Genomic DNA, 14,381 nt, shown 5'->3' with positions numbered 1-14,381 from the left:
TCTCAAGTGTACAGTCTCAAAACCTGTGGTTGACAGTGGATCTAGGAAAAGAGGAGGTGGAGGTCAGAGAGTCTACCAAACAGAAGGATCAGGAAGGAAAGAAACAAAGATAGCATGGGAGGGGAAGCAAATGAATGGTTAAAAAAAAAAAAGTAAAAATTCAAAAGTAGAAAATATTATAAAAAGAGAAAAAAAAACGCAGACAATCCTATCTCAGTACCTCTTGAGAGTAAATGGATATTGTGATTGAATGTATGCTGCTTATAAATTAGGGCAAGGTGTCCTGAACTTTGGACTCACAAAGATACATTTTTAAGGCAGTTGATTGAGCCCAGAAAAACCAGGACACCAAAGTCCACTGACAGGGACTTTGTGTCTGCATAGGTAGGGAGAGGAAGGAGTGACTGGAAGCTTTTGAAAGGCTTTTCCTGTTGCCTTTTTCTTTCCCCACAGCTCCTATAGTCCTCTGTCCTCTGCTGAGCTCCCTTGCATGTCTTCAATATTTCCATCTGTGCTAATTCCTTGCTTTGTTTGGCTTCTGTGTGCATCTTCCTTCTGTGTTTCTCTAATCCTTGACTTCCCTTGTTGAGAACTTTATTTTGTTTTCTTTGCCAGTACTGGGGTTTGAACATAGGGCCTTGGGTTGCAGGGATTGCTTGCTCAACTGGTGCTCTATTGCTTGAACCATGCCTCCAGCCTGGCTTTGTGTGTGTATGTGTGTGTGTGTGTGTGCATATGTCAGTACTGGGACTTGAACATAGGGTCTGGGCAGTGTCCCTTAGATATTTTTTCTCAAAGGCTTAGAGCTCTACCACTTGAGCCACACAGCTCCACTACTTCTTGCTTTTTAGTGGTTAATTGGAGGTAAGAATCTTGGGGACTTTCCCGGCCAGGCTGGATTTGAACCATGATCCTCAGATGTCAGCCTCCTCCAACCCAGCTTTTTGCTCATTAATTGGAAATGGAGTCTCTTTTCTGCATGGGCTGGGGTTGAGCCTCAATCTTCCAGAGTTAGGATTACAGATGTGAGCCACCAGCTCCTGCAGATTATAGTGTTTGTTCTGACTATAACAATATTCACCAGTACCACCTAAACTCTATGCCTCAACACATTAACATCTAACCCTTTCTCCTCCCTGTTGTCTCAAGAGAAGATTGATTCCTCCCTCCCCATCCCTTGGTTTCAGCCTCCACCCTTCCCCTCTCCTCTCTCCAGCATGGCCACCATCCTCACCAAGAAGCACAATTAATTCTTTTTGTTGTTGTTATTCTTGCCAATCCTGGGGCTTGAACTCAGGGCATTGGCCCTGTCTCTGAGCACTCTACCACTCGATCCACAACTAATTTTCTAACTTTTTGGTAATAATTGGAGATAAGAATCTCAGGGACCTTCCTGCCCAGTGGGTTTCCAACTGAGATCTTCAGAACTCAGTTTCCTGAGTAGCTAGGATTACAGGCATGAACCACCTGTGCCTAACACATATTTTTCTCTGGTCTTAATCTTAAATCACACAGGGATATTGAGTGGTTTTATCACTATAGCCAGAGCAATTCTACATTCTGTTTTACCTGAAACAGTTTCTTGGCTTTATCTTTGTCCTGGTGTAAATATCAATGGCACAATCTTCATTTTTGAAGGTGTCTGTGGTGATATAATTTACATGGTTATATTAATTATGGCAACTATTGGAAACCAAACAGTTTTTTTGTGTTTGTTGTTGTTTTTCTTTTCTTTCTTTCCTTCCTTCCTTCCTTCTTTCTCCTTCCTTCCTTCCGTCCTTCTTTCTCCCTCCTTCCTTCCTTCCTTCTTTCTCCTTCCTCCCTTCCTTCCCTCCTTCCTCCCTCCCTCCCTCCTTTCTTTCTTTCTTCCTTCCTTCCTTCCTTCCTTTCCTTTCCTTTCCTAGTCCTGGGGCTTGAACTCAGGGCCTGGGCACTGTCCCTGAGGCTAACACTTCTACTTCAGACACTTCTGGCTTAAAAAAAAAAAAAATTAATGACAATACGAGTTTCACAGACTTTCCTGCCCCAGCTGTCTTTGAACAACAATTCTCAGATCTCAGCTTCCTGAGTAGTTAGGATTACAGTAATGAGTAATCTAGGAGAAGAAAACACCTGGTTCTCCAAAGGTATTCTATTCTCTTAGAATTCTCCTTGTTATCATCCATTAAATTGAGTGGATATTTGAGATGTATAGTAGGTTCAGTAGTATGAAACCAAAAATGTTCCAATTAACAAGAGCTGAGGTCTTGAAAGAAAAATGATATTGTGCATATTACTTCATATTACATATGACTTCCAAGCACAGAGTTTATGAAAAGTGGCTATAATTCCAGGCATGGTAGCTCATGTCTGCAATCCCACCTGCTTAGGAGGGAGGGAGAATGAAATCTTAAGTTTTCCCTAGGCAGAAGCTGTAGACTGTACCTATTAAAACAGTGAAGAGAAACTAAATGCCCAAAAGGGCTGAGGGTGTGGCTCAAATACTAGAGCATTCATGCAATTGCCCTGACTTTTAAAGCCTAGTACCACCAATAAAACAAAATCCAAACTAAAAAAAGATGAATCATACAACATAATTATGGAGATAAAAAATAAAACAAGATATGTGAGACAGTAAGTAGTAAGGCTAGGGTGGCCAAAACAGACTGGAGAAGGTATTAAATGGGCATCAACTTAGAGATGATTATCAGCAAATATAGAGTTGTTACTTCTGGTTGGTGGAATTATGAATCCTTTCTCATATATGTTTCTGTATTTTCCATATATATATACACACATATATATATATATTATTTCAGCTACATACCTGCTTTTTTTTTTTTTTTTTTGTCAGTCGTGGGGCTTGAACTCTGGGCCTGGGCGCTGTCCCTCAGCTCTTCAGCTCAAGGCGAGCGCTCTACCACTTGAGCTACAGCGCCACTTCTGGTTTTCTGGTGGTTTATTGGAGATAGGAGTCTCACGGTCTCTCCTGCCCAGGCTGGCTTTGAACCGCGATCCTCAGATCTCAGCCTCCTGAGTAGCTAGGATTACAGGCGTGAGCCACCAGCGCCCGGCTCCTGCTTTTTTTTTTTGTAGGTCATGAGATTTGAACTCAGGGTTTAGGCTCTGTCCCTGAGCTTTTTTGCTCAAGGCTAGTACCACTTCGAGCCACAGATTCACTTCTGGATTTTTGAGGGTTTTTGTCTTGTTTTGGTTTTTGTCAGTTGTGGGGCCTGAACTCTGGGCCTGGGTGCTGTCCCTCAGCTCTTCAGCTCAAGGCTAGCACTCTACCACTTGAGCCACAGCGCCACTTCCAGCTTTTTCTGCTTATGTGGTGCAGAGGAATCAAACCCATGGCTTCATGCATGCAAGGCAAGCACTCTACCACTGAGCCACCTTCCTAGCCCTGAGGGTTTTTTTTGTTATAGTTGTTCTTTTGGGGGGTTTTGGTAATTAATTGGAGACAATAGTCTTGGGGACTCTCCTGCCCTGGCTGGCTTCAAACTGCAATTCTCAGGTCTCAGCCACCAGAGTAGCTAGGATTACAGGTGTGAGCTACCAACACCCAGCTATACTTGTTTTTAAAATTAGAAAAAGTTGAAAAAAATATTGTTTTGTTTTTAGAAGTAGCTCTGTTGGTAGAGTGCTAGCCAGTGAGTAAAATTATCAACTACCAAGTTCAAGTCCCAGTCTCAGACCTTAAAACAAAACAAAATGTGCAGTTGGCCTCCATTTTCTACAGAATGATGTCTGAATTCCTCTTCCAAAGGCTTTCTCCACTTCCATCTAACTTATCTTCAATTCCTCAAGACTGTCTTTTCCAGTCAAAATGATACTTTGTGACCTAGATTAGCCAAGAAGTTTTGTCAGATTCAATAAACAAAAGCACAGGACACTCAGTTAAATATGAATTCCAGATACATAATCAATAATGTAATACCTCAGACAGAAAGTTACATCGAATTCAAGTTTAGTTGAGCATCTTGTTCTCTGATAACCTGCACAAGTAATCTTCCTTCTCTCTTGGCTGGAATAGACATAACCATTCAGTTCAACCTGAGGGCAGGGAGCAGGGTGGGAAAGACAACCTGCCAATCAATCCCTCTATTAGAATAAAACAGTATACTTTTGGGAGGAGTCTTGGTTTGAAGGGCTCTTTTTTTTTTTTTTTTTTTTGTCGGTCGTGGGACTTGAACTCTGGGCCTGGGTGCTGTCCCTCAGCTCTTCAGCTCAAGGCGAGCGCTCTACCACTTGAGCTACAGCACCACTTCCGGTTTTCTGGTGGTTTATTGGAGATAGGAGTCTCACCGTCTCTCCTGCCCGGGCTGGCTTTGAACCACGATCCTCAGATCTCAGCCTCCTGAGTAGCTAGGATTACAGGCGTGATCCACCAGCGCCTGGCTTAAAGGGCTCTTTCTTGACCTTGGCTCATCACTTTTTTGTAGTGGGAAATGTAGCTCATATATACATTTTTTTTTTTTTTGGGTCCAGTCGTGGGGCCTGAACTCTGGGCCTGGGCGCTGTCCCTCAGCTCTTCAGCTCAAGGCTAGCACTCTACCACTTGAGCCACAGCGCCACTTCCGGCTTTTTTCTTCTTGCTTATGTGGTGCTAAGGAATCAAACCCAAGGCCTCAGGCATGCAAGGCAAGTGCTCTACCACTAAGCCACCTTCCCAGCCCTGTAGCTCATATTTGACTAGCATGTGCAAGGTCCCGAGTTCAGAAAAAGAAAAGAAACAATGCATTTTGGTCAAAGGACTCTAATCTAGGAGTCAGGTAAATAGGTGAATTTCTCCCCAGAAGAGAAAGTCTAGTTTAATTATACATTAAAATTTTCTGACAAATGGATCAAGAAAATGCAGTATATATACACGCAATGGAATTTTACTCATCTATGATATTGTACCATTCATAAAGAAATGAAAAGACTTGGAAAAATCATATCACGTAAGCCAGACCCAGAGAAAGATTGCATGGATTCCCTCATTTGTGATAGCTAGAATGTGCTCATATATCTAGAAATACACACACGGGATTAACTGAAGTATAGCAGAGACTATGGAGAGCTCAAATAGACTTTGATCTAGGCCAAAGCCCAACAAAATCAACATGGGGAAATGGATACATCTAAGGGAGGGGGTGGGGCCATGGGAGAGGGGAAGATGAATGAAGTGGGAAAGGGGAGGAGAATGCAGTCAAGAATTCATTGTATATGCCACAAGTCTAAGAAAAGGGAAGGAGTAGCTCAGAGGGAATGATACTGGTGAAGATGCGGTGTGTTCATAAACTGCTTTGTTATATGGCATCTCCTTTGTACAACTACTTAGAGATACTTTTAAAAATAAATGAAAAAATTCTGCCACCTTCATTTAAGTATAATGTTCTTATTTTTATTTGGACAGTGTTATTTTTGTAATTTTCTTTTACAGTCTAACTGAATCAGTATGATCCAGAGTTCAAGGCTAGCCTGAGATGCTTAATAACAGGCTGTCTCATAAAAAAAAAAAAAAAAAAAAAAAAACAAACTAAAAATACAAACACTATGTCTAATAACTCTCTGGTCTATTGCCATATTTTCTCTATATTTCAATTGTTTGTTTTTATTTATACTGAGACAAGACCTGGCTTAGTAGTCTAGGCTGGCCTACAACTTCTGATTTCCTAATCAGTCTCTTGGGTGCTGAGATTACAGACATGTCCTACCAAGCTGAACTAACTTTATAATTTTTATCCACTCTGCCTTTGAAAACAATTCTTTAATGGAACTGGTCAGTTGAGAAGGAATAAACTGTACTTTCTCCTATCATAGTAAATAAACCTGAAAAAACAATTCCTGTTAAGGAGTTGCAGCACAGCCTTGGTGATTTTAAGGTTCCCCGGAAAGGAAACAGCCACATGGTTCAGGCAGAAATAGTTTATTGGGTGGGTGGGTGGGTGGGGAGCAAACTGCAGGCCAGCAAGAGATGAATGCATGTGGAGACAGAGGAGAAGGAAGAAAAGAGAGAGAGAGAGACTCATGTTGAGCTGAATTATATGGGGACCGGTGGGAGGCAGGACCAGAGCAGATGCGGGAGTGATCTCAGAGCCTGGGGAACTGTCTGAGGGAGGCATGGCCAGGGAGGTTCAGGAAGTGACCTCAGTAGATGAGGAAGTGATCTCAGAGCCCGGGATCCTTCGCTGACTCCCAGTCAGGTGATTGACAGTTAGGTGATCACTGGTTTCTGGCAGGTGAAGAGGAAGCCTGGAAGGGTTGTACTCCCAGGCAGACCAAACATTGATAGAGTATTCAGATTTCAGCTTCCCGAGTAGCTAGGATTACAGGCAGGAGCCACGGGTACCCAACACTATCTACTTTTTAAATATCAGAATAATTTTGATTGAATTTATGTAGAAATAGATTAAGAATATTTTCCCCTGGTGAATAATTATGTAGGACTAACCATAGTTGACAGTGGATCTTATACATATAATTTTCCACAACTGGGGGATGGAAGGATTTATTGTCTGTTAGGTAAATTAAATTGGTAGCTGAAGAGAGCAGCATGTGGTATTCAGGGAAAGGTTTATTTGTAGGCCACCTTTGATCAAGCACACAGAGCAGGAAAAAAAGGGCTGAACCACAGTCTGGCCACAACTTATCAAGGCCAGGGGCAGGAGGTGTGGCCACACCAGATGTGGATGTGACCTCAGGGGAGGAGGTAACTGCCTTCAAGTGTGCCAGTTACCTAGGTGATGCAGGTAGTGGGCGGAGACTCAACCAAGAGGAGGGAGGAGTCTGCTCCGCCTTCCTAGGGTAGACCTTACATTCCAGCCTTTAAAGGACCCAGATTCTCTCAGGCTACTTCCTGCTGACAAGGGGCGTACACATTAGGGGTAAAAGGTGGAATTGTGGTCCTCCGCAAGAGAAGGCAGCAAGCAGCAGTGTCCCTTGGTAGATGCAGTCTTTGAGTGAAGTCTGGAAGAAGTCTCCTGAGGCAGGGGCTTGGTAGGCCCAAGAGGGGAACAGGTGTACCTTGAAGTCAGTGTTGGTACAAAAATGGCAGGAGACAGAGCCCTTTTTATTCTTGATAGATGAATCCACTGTGGCTGTGTCTTGAGCTTGACTGCCATAGGGGTGGGCTTGTATTTGATGTGTAACACGTGGTGCACCAGAAGTAAGGAAGCTGGAAGTTGTCTTGGAAATTCTCTTTGGACTGCTAGCTTTGCCTCCCAGTCTGCTTTTGAATTGCTGACTGTGATGGTGTCCAGTCCTGTCTGGTGTCCCCAGTGGATGATGTTTACCTTGTGGAGATGAAGAGGGACAGACAACTCTCCAGTATCCCTGTTGTCCATACCTTGGTGGTTGCAGTGAAGGGCAGAACTTTGCCCAGTGTCCTTCTTGTCCACACCTGTAGCATGGTCCAGGCAGTGTATGTTGGTACCTCTTCTCGGAGGAGACCAGACAGCAGCAGCCAGGATTTGATCATTCTCCCTCTTATAGGCAGTCTTATCAGCAATCTCCTTATCTTCCCGATTATTAAAAACCTTAAATGCCATGCTCACCAGATCTCATTGGGGGGTTTGAGGACCATCCTCATCCTTTTTTTTTTTTTTAATGGTTTTTATTGTAAAAATAGTGCACAGAGGGGTTACAGTTACATGAGTAAGGTAATGAGTACATTTCCTATCGAGCATTGTTACCTCCTCCTTTGTTTTTCCCCTACCATCCCTTCCCTACCCACCTCCCCAAATCCCCCCCATCCTTAGCCTTTTTTTAACCTTGTAATGTCGGGGGCTGATTGGGTGATAAAATGAGTATTAAGAACCACTTTGGCCTCCAGTGACTCTGGGTCTAGCTTAGTATAGCGCTGGAGCACTACCGTGAGGTGTTCCACAAATTTGGCCAGGTTTTCATTGGGTCTTTGAGTAATGTGTTTTAATTTGTCATAATTAACAGGGAGATAGGCTGTCTTTTGAAGGACAGCCATCCTCTTTCTGTTTTGCCTCCCAGATGCATTATGTTAATAATTCCAATTGGGCTCTTCCCTGGGCACAGCTGTGGCTCCCACTGGAAAGTCAATATCTAAGTGGTGGGCTTTGTCAGCGTGCACCGGGCTGCAATCCACACCTTTGACTTTTCCTCAGTGGTAAGGGTGGAGGATGGTATTAGATATATGTCCTCCAAGTTAGGTCATAGGTCTGAGCCAGATATTTAAACTGCTTGATATAATTATTAGTATTTTGGGCATAAAATCCCAGCCCCTTCTCAAACTGAACAATATCAAACATTGAAAATGGAGCATGCACTCTAATGATGCCTTCAGACTCTGCCACCTCTTGCAAATGGCACATGGAGTTTGGTGGAGGTTGTATGTGGCCAGTGTGTGACTGGGTGCAAGCTACAGCGGGGGAAGGGAGAGAGGGCGAAGAGGAGGAAGAGGAAGAGGAAGAAGGTGGAGCTGAAGGCCCAGCAGGAAGAGGGGCAGAGTCAAAAAGGGGGTCAGACACATCAGGGCCCAGAGGGGGCCCAGAACTCTCAGAGATGGGTTGTCCACGGGTGAGGAGGATGGGGAAAGCCAGGCATGAGTGGCAGAGAGCCAGGTTATCCCGGAGAGCAAAGAAAGCCCAAATATAAACGAGCTCTAACCATTTACCATGGTGTCGGCAAAAGTCATCTAACTTTCTGAGAACGGTATAATCCAAAGTTCCATGTTTAGGCCATTGAGATCGATTATCCAGGTATGCTATGGCCAGACTTCAATGCAATAATAAATTAGGCGCTTTCTGTTGATGCAGTCCTTAAGGGACAAGACACCCAAGGAATGCAGAAGGCATTCCAGAGTACTTGCAGCACCTCATTAAAATCATGGGAGGGAGTCAGGCTGGTGAGTGAAGGAGAGCTGACCAGGTAGAAGCAGTGTAGACATCGAGCAACAGAGAAACCTTAGAGTTTCACTCACCAGAGTAGAGAAGTGGTGTGGATGTGGATGTGGAGGCCTGCAATGGTATCGGTGAAAAGTCTCACATCAGTGGCGTCTCAAGGCAGTTCGGTTTGTGGGAAAGAGGGGTGGTCAGGAAATTCTAATATTCTTGACTCAAAGACCCTATCCGAGAGACTGGGAAGGTGGCTCAGTGGTAGAACACTTGCCTTGCATGCATGAGGCCCTGGGTTCGATTCCTCAGCACCACATAAGCAAAAAAGAAAAAATCCGGAAGTGGCGCTGTGGCTCAAGTGGTAGAGCGCTAGCCTTGAGCTGAAGAGCTGAGGGACAGCGCCCAGGCCCAGAGTTCAGGCCCCATGACCGGACCCAAAAAAAAATAAAATAAAATAATAAAAAATAAACCCTATCCAAGTCACAGCACCATATATGTTAGGTAAATTAAATTGGCAGCAGAGGAAAGAGAGCAGCACGTGCTATTCAGGCAAGGGAGAGGTTTATTTGTAGGCCGCCTCTGGTCAAGTTGGAAGCCAGACCACGACTTATCAAGACCAGGGGGCGGGAGAAAGTGTGGCCACACCGGCGGCAGAAGCAACCTCATGGAGGAAAGGGGGAGGTGACTGACTCCTGTTACCTAGGAGTCGCTGGTACTGGGCGGAGACTTAACCAAGAGGAGGGAGGAGTCTGCTCCGCCTTCCCAGGCTGTTCTTACACTCTCCCGGGTCCAGTGGTCACTGTGCCTCATTCTTATCCTGCTCGAATGGTGGCTTTAGTTGTACTTTAGTCTCTGAAGTCAGGTGAGTTAGATCAGTGTGGGGCCAAGGTGTTCCTGGAAGCCGTTTCTACACAGAGACAGCTGGCAATAGCCTGATTAGGTACCAGAGTGGTAATGCACCACATCTTAGTAAACACAGACCGCGTAAGCCCCTTTTACCTAGATCTCCAAATGCCAATGACTGAGAGAAACAATGACAGAGGGAAGAGACAATGGAAAGAGAGTGCAATCCTGACTAAAGGCAAAAGGTATTTGGGGGGCTGTGAAGGTGGCTCAGTGGTAGAGCGCTTGCCTTGCATGCATGAGGCCCTGGGTTCGATTCCTCAGCACCACATAAGCAAAAAGAAAAAAGCTGGAAGTGGCACTGTGGCTCAAGTGGTAGAGCACTAGCCTTGAGCTGAAGAGCTCAGGACAGCGCCCAGGCCCAGAGTTCAAGTTCCACAACCACCACCACCAACCACTACCACCACCACTAACAACATATATGGTTTTGCAAACCTTATCACATAATGGGGCCATGGGAACAATCTGCTTGGGTGCATGCCAGTACCTGGAGTAAAGCTGGTGGGAAAGCGTTGGAGCTCATGGTAGATTAGATATTCCTTTTCACAGCTATGGCCATAGGGTGGCCTCCACCTCAAGCTGCCTCTTACTCTGGGCCTCACCACCATCTTGCTCAGCATTTGCTCACACCTTGTGAAAGTTTCTCTCTGCCTCCGTGAACTTGGAATAGAGGTCATCATCTCCTCTGTCACAAGGAAGTGCCTTATCTTTTCCTTGAAATAGGTGTGGCTAGTTCAATATTCCAGTAAGTAGGACAATCACCCACATTCCACTCAGGGCATAGATTCATCCTGTTCTACTCCCACACTATCCACACACTGGCCTATCAACCTGTGCGTCTCTCAGAGGAATTCTTTATCATCTCGGCGTATAACTAATTTCCTCAAGCTATTCTAGTTGTTGTTGTTCTTGTTGTTGTTGTGTGTGAATATAGGTGCTTGAACCTATATTTACCACTTGCCTGGTACTCTCACTTGGCTTTTTAGATCAGGGGGCTGGTGCTATATCACTTAGTAGGTGCCCACACCCCTACTTTCAGTTTTTCTGTTGGTAGTGGTGGTTGTGGGACTTGAACTCAGGACCTTTGTGCTGTCCCTGAGCCACTTTGTGCTCAAGGCTAGAGCTCTCTCACTTGAGCCACAGCTTCCAGTTTTTGAGTGGTTAATTGGAGATAAGAGTCTCACAGGGCTGGGCGCTGGTGGCTCACGCCTGTAATACTAGCTACTCAGAGCGCTGAGATCTGAGGATCACAGTTCAAAGCCAGCCCAGGCAGGAAAGTCTAGGAGACTCTTATCTCCAATAAACCACCAGAAAACTGAAAGTGGCACAGTGGCTCAAGTGGTAGAGCACTAGCCTTGAGCTGCAGAGCTGAGGGACAGCGCCCAGGCCCAGAGTTCAAGTCCCACGACCGGGGGAAAAAAAAAGTCTCATAGGCTGGCTTCATTCAAACTGTGATCCTTAGAGCTCAGCCTCCTGAGTAGCTAGGATTACACAGGCATGAGCCACTGGCACCTGGTCACTTCCAGCTTTTTAGTGATTAATTGGAGATAAGAGTCTCACGAACTTTACTGCCCAGGCTGGCTGGATTTAAATCAAGATTCTCGGATTTCAGCCTCATGAGTAGCTATGATTATAGGTGTAACCTACCAGCTACACTGCAGTTTTTAAGAGGCCCTAGTGATTGGTCATGGCAGTAGCCAACTATCTTTCAGAAGCTTCCTGGGAGACAGCGCCACCTATTGTTCATTGATATAGAAAAACCTTCCTAGTACTGAGGAATGACCATCTCATTGCCTGTTGTGGACAGTGGCAGATAACCCATGTAAGAATAATTTAGTAAGTACATTGAATCAAGGATCTTAATGGCTTTGGGCCCAGAGAGATTTCAGCAGCTGTGTAGGGTTAACCTAAAAAAAAAAAGGTCAGAGTGGTGATCAGAACTTGTGGCTCAGACCTTGGGTCCTCTGCCTTTGAAGTCCCAGTAGCTACACCTGATAACCCTAACGTGCAATGGGCCTCCTTTTATGGGTGGTCAGGAAAATGAGGAGACAAAAGCTAGCAGGGAGAGAATTTGAAGAAGGGGACTGATAATGACTTAAGGTTTCAGAGTCTTCGCCTTTGGGCATGTGAACTGAGTGACATCATTGAGATTTTAGTTTAGAATTGTCAGAGAGATTCTTACAAGAATACTGATGATTGCTTAAGAGTTACAGTACTAAAGGAACAGCAAGATATTACAATGGGCTAAGTATATTAGGAACCATGGATGTTTAAAGAGGATGAAACAAATAAAAATGATTTCAATATTTGTAATACCAAATATATGAATACTCCCTTCTCACATCAACCACTTTTCCAACTCTCTGACATAACTAAAGAGTTCTATCATTTGATCCGGGGATGATACTATGTAGAGTTGGCACAGACACCTCAAATGTATCATTCCACAAAACTGCCCTTCACTTCACATATGCTTCATAAGTCCCCAGGCCACTTGTCTAGGAATGAGAAGTCCCACAACCTCTTCCCTAGATTTAATGATTTGCTATAATGGTTTACATTAAGTCAAGAAAATGCTTTAGTTACTGTCACTGATTTAGTATCAGAGCTATTCAAGTTCAGCATTAATGGCTCACACTTGTAATCCTAGCTACTTGGGAGGCTGAGATTTGAGGATCTTGCCTCAAAGCCAGCCTAGCTAGGAAAGTCTGTGAGATTCTTATCTCCAATTAACCAGTGAGAAAAGCCAGAAGTGGAGCTGTGGCTTAAGTGGTAGAATGCTAGCTTTGAGCAAAGAAGCTCAGGGACAGCATGTAGGCCCTAAGTTCAAGAAAAAAAAAATCTGAGGATTGTAGTTCAAAGCCAGCTTGAGCATGAAACTCTGTGAGACTCTTATCTCCAATGAACAACCAAAAATGCCAGATATGGAGCTGTGGCTCAAGTGGTAGAGCACAAATCTCAGTGACAGTGCACAGGCCCTGAGTTCAAGCCCCAGCACTAGAATCGGCTATGAACAGGTGCAAATGAACAGGTATATAGGACAAGGTCCAGATCCTTGGCACAAGAGTTTCTTTCACTTGCCAACCTGGGAGTTCTCCAAAACCTTTTTTTTAGGGCCTTTATGGAGACTTCCATGTGTAGCCACCATTGATTAGATCACTGTGCATTGGTGATTACTCGGATACCCTGCTCTCCTCCCAGGAAGTTAGAGATAGGGCTGTAAAGTTCTACTTTTCTAATCATATGGTTGGTTCTTCTGGCAACCAGGTCCCGTCCTTGGAGAGTCACCTACCTAGAGATCATAAACTCTCATTAATTAAAAGAGATCTAATCTCCTGGGCACTGGTGGCTCACGTCTATAATCCTAGCTATTCAAAAGGCTGAGATTCAGAGGATGGCAGGTGCAAGTCATGCCAAGCAAAAACAAAAGCCTTGTCACTCCATCTCTAATTAACTAGCAAAAAAAAAAAAAAAATACTGTACCGAAACATGGCTCAAGCGATAGAACACCAATGGAACTAGCAAGGTGAACAAGGTAATTTAGTGCAAGGCCCTGAGTTAAAGCCACAGTACCAGCAATCAATCATGAAATGAACTTAAGGGGGAAAATGGGGGAAAGCAAAAGAAGGAGTGACATTGTCTAAAGGAGAAATGTACTCATTACCTGACTTATGGTAGCCTCTCTGTACACCTTAACAATAACAATAATTGCATTTTATAAAAAAAGAAATGAACCTAATCTGAATTAAAATATATACCTCTCATGTTCCTCTCTCTCAAGAGGACTGTAGGAAGAGAAGTTGACTAGAGATGAAGACTCAATATATATTTATGATATCAGAATACAACATATCCCACAGCAAACAATGACAAAGTGGGATTGAGAAGGTAGGTTTTTAGTCAGAATCTCAAATTCTTTTTTTGTTGTTGTTGTTGTCAGTTGTGAGGCTTGAATTCAGGGCCTGGGCACACTGTCCCCAAGACCTTTTGATCAAGGCTAGTGCTCTACCACTTTGAGCCACAGTTCCACTTCCAGTTTTCTGGTGGTTGACTGGAAATTAGAGTCTCATAGCGCTGGGAATGTGGCTTGTGAGTAGAGTGCTTGCCTAGCATGCATGAAGCCCTGAGTTTGATTCCTCAGTACCACATAAATAGAAAAAGCCAGAAGTGACACTGTGACTCAAGTGGTAGAGTGCTAGCCTTGAGCAAAAGAAGCTCAGGCCCAGGACTGGCAAAACAAAACAAAACAAAACAACAAAACAGTCTCATGGACTTTCCTGCCTGGGTTGGCTTTGAATCTCCATCTTCAGATCTCAGCCTCTTGCGTAGCTAGTATTATAAGCATGAGCCACTAGCACCCAGAATGAGTCTCAGATTCTTAAGAGCCTCAAGTAACAACCCTTATAGTGGCATCCTTGTAGTGTCAATGCCTCCTGTCTGGAGGGAAGTTAGAGGACAGTGGATGGGCAGTTGATATTCTAACATTATCCAGAAATACATGTCATCATGGCCTTTTGATGCTTGATTCCGAGGATCCACAAAATGGCTGAAACCAGATTTTGGGGAGGAGGAGAGGGAGGGTTTCCATTCTGCTCACAACTGTCAGGCCACGTAACATAAGCATTAAAGACACCAAGACGTTCCTCT

This window comes from Dipodomys spectabilis, unplaced genomic scaffold (genome assembly GCF_019054845.1).
Source record: "Dipodomys spectabilis isolate Male_0828 unplaced genomic scaffold, ASM1905484v1 ptg000085l, whole genome shotgun sequence".
NCBI lineage: Eukaryota > Metazoa > Chordata > Mammalia > Rodentia > Heteromyidae > Dipodomys > Dipodomys spectabilis.
Note: the sequence above shows the minus strand (reverse complement) of the source record.